A 7,816-nucleotide genomic window follows, 5' to 3' on the forward strand; every position below is an offset into this window, starting at 1 on the left:
GTCCATGACCTCTGCAGAAGGGAGAGGAGTTGGAGATGGAATTCACTCACCATTGGTCAACAATTTACTCAATTAAGCCCATGCAATGAAGCCTCCATAAAAACCCAACAAGAGAGTGTTCAGAGAGTTTCTGGTTTTGTGCACACTGGAAGATGAGGGCAGAAGTTCCGTGCGCTTCCCCCATACCACTTCCAATGCATCTCTTCCATCTGGCTGTTCCTGAGTTGTAGCTTTTTCTAATGAATTGGTGATCCAGTAAGTAAAACATTTCACTGAGTTCTATGAGCCACTGTAGTAAATCAGTGGAACCTGAAGAAGGGTTCACGGGAATCTCCAATCTATAGCTGGTGGGTCAGAGTGTGCATGCTCAGTCATTTCTAACACTTTGTGACCTCATGGACTGTAGCCAGCCAGGCTCCTCTGTCCATGGAATTTTCCAGGCAAGAATACTAGAGTGGGTTGCCATTTCCTCCTCCAAAGGTTCTTCCTGACCCAGGAATCAAACCCGTGTCTCCTGCACTGGTAGGCAGATTCTTTACCACTAGCACCTCCTGGAGTGGGTCAGCATGGGCGGTAATCTGGGCTGGTGACTGGTATGTAGAAGTCTTGGGACTAAGCCCTTTGCCTATGGAATCTGATACCATCTTTGAGTAGGTAGTGTTACAGATGGGTTGAACTCTTGAAAAGAAACCAGCCAAAGTGGAAAACTTCATAACTCATGGGACCCAGATAGGACTCAGTAGGCATCACTTCAGTAGTGAGACCAAATTAGATCTTTATTAAGGTTGCCTGGTCTCCACACCTTATAAAACTTAAAAGTAAGCTTGAAAAGGATCAAATTGTTTATAGGTGACTTGACTCTGTCACAGAACAAAGCTCAAAAATATTCAGTACACAACAAGAAAAAAAAATAATGTCTACCATCTAATGGGAAAAAAACATTCAAATACGCAGGAAAATATGACCAATAAGAGAAATAACCATAATCAATAAAGAGAAACAGAAATCACATTCTTTAGGATGTAAACAACAAGGAAAGTGATTTGTATATTTGCTTTTATAGAATTAATATACCATCAGGAAGCAATGAGGATTTAAGGAATATTATTTAACAAAATATAAATGAGAAATGCTTAAGAAGTAACCACAATTGGGTAAGGATTACATTCATAAGTATGATTATTTCATTAAATGTCCTGGAAAAGCATGTGTTTTTTTGAAATCAGAAACCATACTCTTAAAACCTCAATAAGCATAATGCTGCTGGATTGATGTGGTCTGACTAGTCTGTTCTTTGGTAACATTACAAATTTGACAAGAACCAGAACAACACAAAATAACAGGAAATGATAACTTAAAGAAAATTTAATCTTCTCACCTAACCATTTTACAGAAGATGTAAGTGAGCCTTGGGTAGATCAAGTAACTTTATTGCTAAACATCTCTATTATTTATTAACGAATATGTCTATTTTCTACTTTAGCCAGCACAAAATGCTGTCATGAGCTCCAGGTTCCTCTTCTGGAATGTGTGTGCTCATCTCTGTGCCCTAGAGAAGCAGAAGAAGACTGACACATTAGCACAAGGACCAGCCATGAAAGTTATGTTTTGTTTCTAAATCCTGGGTCTAGAATAGAGTCTTGTGATCTGCCTTCTTTCTGGCAAAAATCCCTATTCTGTAACCAGAAATTTCATTATTTGAAATTTTACCTAATAGCTGTTGATTAAAATGTTTTGACGGAGAAGGCAATGGCACCCCAGTCCAGTACTCTTGCCTGGAAAATCCCATGGACAGAGGAGCCTGGTAGGCTGCAGTCCATGGGGTCGCACAGAGTCAGACACGACTGACGCGACTTAGCAGCAGCAGCAAAATGTTTTGAATAGTTTTATTTATTGTTGTTTTTACAAAATTCATTGAACATTTGTAGAATTACAAAAGTTTCTAAAATGAAGCTATCCACATTTTCCCCCCTAAGAGGTTAATTTATTTAATTAATTTATTTGTTTTAACTGAAAGATAATTACTTTACTATATTATGATGGTTTTTGCCATACATCAACATGAATTGGCCACAGGTATACATGTGTCCCCCTCATCCTGAACCCCCCTCCCACCTTTCTCCCCACCCTATCCCTCTGGGTGGTCTCAGAGCACAGGTGTTGCGTGCCCTCCATTCATTGAACTTGCACTGGTCATCTATTCTGCATATGGTAATGTACATGTTTCAATGCTATTCTCTCAAATCATCCCATCATCGCCTTCTCCCATTGAGTCCAAAAGTCTGTTCTTTACATCCGAGTCTCCTTTGCTGCCCTGCATGTAAGATCATCATTACCCTCTTTATAAATTGCATATATATGCGTTGCTGCTGCTGCTGCTAAGTCTCTTCAGTCGTGTCTGACTCTGTGCAACCCCATAGATGGCAGCCCACCAGGCAGGCTCCTCTGTCCCTGGGATTCTCCAGGCAAGAATACTGGAGTGGGTTGCCATTTCCTTCTCCAATGCATGCATGCATGCTAAGTCACTTCAGTCGTGTCTGACTCTGTGTGACCCTATGGACAGCAGCCCACCAGACTCCTCTGTCCATGGGATTCTCTAGGCAAGAATACAGGAGTGGGTTGCCATTTCTTTCTCCAATATATATGTGTTAATATACAGTAATTGTCTCTCTCTTTCTGACTTACTTCACTCTGTATAATGGGCTCCAGGTTCATCCACCTCACTAGAACTGACTCAAATGCCTTCCTTTTTGTAGCTGAGTGATATTCCGATGTGTATATGTACAACTTTCTTACCCATTCATCTGCTGATGAACATCTAGGTTGCTTCTATGTCCTAGTTACTGTAAATAGTGCTGCAATGAACACTGGGGTACATGTGTCTCTTTCAATTCTGGTTTCCTCAGGGTATGCCAAGCAGAGGGATTGCTGGGTCATACTGCAGTTTTTTAAGGAGTCTTCACACCGTTCTCCTTAGTGGCTGTACCAGTTTGCATTCCTACCAACAGTGTAAGAAGGTTCCCTTTTCTCCACACCTTCTCCAGCATTTGTTGTTTGTAGACTTGTTGACAATGGCCATTCTGGCCAGAGTGAGATGATACCTCATTGTGGTTTTGATTTGCGTTTCTCTAATAAGGAAGAAAAGTTATGACCAACCTAGATAGCATATTGAAAAGCAGAGACATTACTTTGCCAACAAAGGTCCATCTAGTCAAGGCTATGGTTTTTCCAGTGGTCATGTATGGATGTGAGAGTTGGACTATGAAGAAAACTGAGCCCCGAAGAATTGATGCTTTTGAAGTGTGGTGTTGGAGAAGACTCTTGAGAGTCCCTTGGACTGCAAGGAGATCCAACCAGTCCATTCTAAAGGAGATCATCCCTGGGATTTCTTTGGAAGGAATGATGATAAAGCTGAAACTCCAGTACTGTGGCCACCTCATGCAAAGAGTTGACTCACTGGAAAAGACTCTGATGCTGGGAGGGATTGGGGGCAGGAGGAGAAGGGGACGACAGAGGATGAGATGGCTGGATGGCATCACTGACTCGATGGACGTGAGTCTGAGTGAACTCCAGGAGTTGGTGATGGACAGGGAGGCCTGGCGTGCTGCGATTCATGGGGTCACAAAGAGTCGGACACGACTGAGTGACTAAACTGAACTGAACTGAATAAGGAGTGGAGTTAAATATCTTTTTGTGGGTTTATTAACCATCTGTATGTCTTTGGAGAAATGTCTGTTTAGGTCTTTTGACTACTTTTTGATTGGGTTGTTCATTTTTCTGCTATGATATCCACATTTTTATGGCATATCTACAAAGCATTGGAACTATCAAAATCATGAATTAGAAACATGTTTTTAATCTTACAAAAAGTAGGATTCAGTTCAGTTCAGATGACTAGATGGACCTTTGTTGGCAAAGTAGTGTCTCTAGTTTTGAATATGCTATCTAGGTTGGTCATAGCTTTTCTTCCAAGGAGAGTCTTTTAATTTCATGGCCGCAGTCACCATCTGCAGTGATTTTGGAGTCCAAGAAAATGAAGTCCCTCACTGTTTCCATTGTTTCCGCATCTATTTGCCATGAAGTGATGGGACCAGATGCCATGATCTTAGTTTTTTGAATGTTGAGTTTTAAGCCAGCTTTTTCACTCTCCTCTTTCACTTCCATCAAGAGGCTCTTTAGTTCCTCTTTACTTTCTGCCATAAGTAAGATTACTTATTACAAAAAATAACAGAATCCCATTTGTTTCTTCAGAATCAAAGTAAAGGATTTTCTAAATACAAGATAATCACCCATAGGCAATGGAATTGTCTCTTTTTGATGATACTTTTAATTTATTTTTCTCTAAAGTAAAAAACAGTCAATTACAAAAATTAATACAGCAGAACTTAATTTGAGGACAAAGGTCCATCTAGTCGAAGCTATGGTTTTTCCAATGGTCATGTATGGATGTGAAACTTGGACTATAAAGAAGGCTGAGTGCCAAAGAATTGATGCTTTCCAACTCTGGTGTTGGAGAAGACTCTTGAGAGGCCCTTGGACAGCAAGGAGATCAAACCAGTAAATCCTAAAGAAAATCAGTCCTGCATATTCATTGAAGGGACTGGTGCTGAAGCTGAAACTCCAATACTTTGGCCACCTGATGCAAAGAACTGACTCATTGGAAAAGACCCTGATGCTGGGAAAGATTGAAGGCAGGAGGAGAAGGGGACAACAGAGAATGATATGGTTGGACTCAATGGACATGAGTTTGAGCAAGCTCCAGGAGTTGGTGGCAGGCAGGGAAGCCTGGTGTGCTACAGTCCATGGGGTCTCAAAGAGTCAGACATGACTGAGTGACTGAACTGAACTTAATTAGAAATATTTGTTGGTGATATAAGAGCACAATGAATGAAACAATTGAAAAGAATATCACAGTATATTTTTAGAACTATTTTTCTATCCCTTAAAAATGTACTGATGATTCTTTCTTCTAAGATTTATATACTTGGGCAGTTACAGAACCCAAGTAATCCATTCTGAAACACTGAGGTAATGCAAGAATCTTACTTTGAATTATCTAGCAACTGTTAAAGGTGAATTCCTCAACCAGAAAGATAATGTTGTATTTCTCACTAATGCAACCTGCAGAAGACTCTTGAGAGTCCCTTGGACTGCAAAGAGATCAAATCCATCAATCCTAAAGGAAATCAACCATGAATCTTCACTGGAAGGTCTGAGACTGAGGCTGAAGCTCCAATACTTTGGCCACCTGACACGAAGATCCAACTCATTAGAAAAGACCCCAAAGCTGGGAAAGATTGAAGGCAAAAGGAGAAGGGGGCAGCCAAGGATGAGGTGGTTAGGTAGCATCACTAACTCAATGGACATGAATCTGAGGAAACTCTGAGAGACAGTGGAGAACTGAGGAGCCTGGTGTATTGTAGTCCATGGGGTTGCAAAGATGTGTACATGACTTAGAGAATAAACAAACAACAAACAGCAAAAAAATGCAACCAGAGGGTCCAAGAAGCCACTGACAGTTAAAATTTAGTCCTTCTAAAATCTCTTATGGGCAAACAGGCTCCAGAAAGCAGAAAGCAAACTCTTGTGATGCCAGACCACAAGAGGGGTACAAAGGGCTCCTGTCGTGTCTGTCACTACTCCAAATTACAAAACAGACTGTATTCTTCTCCTGACATCTGTTAGTAATAAAACTATAATAGAAATGCCTACTATGAGAAAGTGAAATTTTCTCTGCCGTGTCTGACTCTTTGCAACCCCATGGACTATACAGTCCATCGAATTCTCCCAGGCCAGAACACTGGAGTGGGTAGCCCTTCCCTTCTCCAGGGGATCTTCCCAACCCAGGGATCAAACCCAGGCCTCCAGCGTTGCAGGCCGATTCTTTACCAGCTGAGCACCAGGGAAGCCCAAGGGGAAAGAATTTGCTAGAAAATTACTTACTCATCTGCAGGAGTTTAAATCACCTGTCACTTGAGAGTGAAGCCATTTTATAAATCCATCTGCAAGTTCCCTTGACAAGACTAAACTCTTAAGCTTCTTCTGAATTTCTGAGAGATAACTTTAAAACCATAGTCTCAATTTTTAAATGCTGCATGCTTAATAACATACAGAAGAGTAACTGCTGTTTATACATGTTTCACATTAGCAATTCATAACTAATGTCTCCTGAGGGTTATTAATCAAGAATCACTAATTGAAGTCAGTCATTTGCAAGAACATGTTCACGTGCCTTCCCTTGTCCATAGCAATGGCTGCCTTGTATTCAATCCCTAGATGCTCCTCCGACTTCCTCTCTCTACAGCAGTGGTCCCCAACTTCCGGGATCTAATGCCTAATGATCTGAGGTGGAGCTGATATAATAACAATAGAAATAAAGTGCGCAATAAATGTAATGTGTTTGAATCATCCTGAAAGCATCTTCCTGACCCAGTCCATGGAAAAATTGTCTTTCAAGAAATCGGTCCCTCGTGCCAAAAAGATTGGGGACCACTGCCCAACATCGCTGCTGCCATCAGGGCAAGGAAGAAGGAAGGTTCCGTGCTGGGTTTATGTGGGGGAGAGGGTGAGACTTCCCTGTCCACAAAAGGGCAGTCTAAACAATTCATTTATACATTTGTTGTTCAGTCGCTCAGTCGTGTCCGACTTTTTGTGACCCCATCGACTGCAGCACTCCAGGCTTCCCTGTACTTCACCATCTCCTGGAGTTTGCTCAAACTCATGTCCATTGAGTCGGTGATGCCATCCAACCATCTTATCCTCTGTCGTTTCCTTATACATTTAGTGTTTGGAAATGCAAAACAACACTGTGCGTGGTTTTGGTTTCACTGAGAAAGTAAAAACAAAGTTGCTTCATACAGGGAAAGATTTTCAGATTAACTAACCAGATCCTTTCATCTTTGCTACTAAAAAACTCAAATTCAGTCCAGAGAGATTGATTTTTCCCTGAGTAAAACAACTAATTTGTAGTAGGATTTGGACATACTCCAAGTTCCTAAACTCCAAGTCTCATACTATTTCTTCATTTCACTTTTGTTTCCTATGTGAATTCCGCTCTGAAGAAAGAAAGAATTTTGAATGTATATTTTATCATAGTATCATGTCTGAATACTTTACATTTGCATTGAAAAGAGTAGCAGTCTAAATCTTGTTACATAAATAAAAAATCAAGAAATGCTATTACTTATGTTTACTATTCATGTTGATGACAAAATAGAGTAGTTAGAAGGCCTGTGGGCTTCTACTTAGAAGAAAGAGGAATTGTGTGCCTCTGTGCGTTATTCAGAGGACTCGTCTGCACTGTCACATAGACTGTCTCAAGCACTACCGCGGGCTCTGGACAGAGCTCACAACCCATCTGGGCTCTTTGCTTATGCCTTTAGTGTAACTGTCGCTGCACTGGGTCACTTGTCAGTCAGCTGTGTCAATGCGATGGCTTCGCCCCTCTGATTGCAAGTTCCTTGAGGTTACAGCATAGCCTCTCCTCATGATACGTTCAAGCACCTCCATCATGGAGCTTCTTGCCCAACAAGGAGACAGTAAATGTGTGTTGAATTGAACCACAGTGAACTATACTGGACATCATTCTTTAGTTGTTATTGCTTCCTACAAGAAGAAAAAGCAAAGAAAGAGGAAGAGAAGCAAGAGACAGAAGAGACACCAGAGAGGAGGAAAGGAGCAAAAAGAGGACAAGAGGGAGAGGAGAGAGGAGGAGAGAGAAGGAAAGAAGGAAGGGAAAATTAAAAAGGGGAAATAAAAAGAGGAAAATGGAAACTAAGGCATATTTAATTTGTCTGTGAAATTACCAACTCATATT

The sequence above is a fragment of the Bubalus bubalis genome, chromosome 19, assembly GCF_019923935.1.
Source record: "Bubalus bubalis isolate 160015118507 breed Murrah chromosome 19, NDDB_SH_1, whole genome shotgun sequence".
NCBI classification, from domain to species: Eukaryota; Metazoa; Chordata; class Mammalia; order Artiodactyla; family Bovidae; genus Bubalus; species Bubalus bubalis.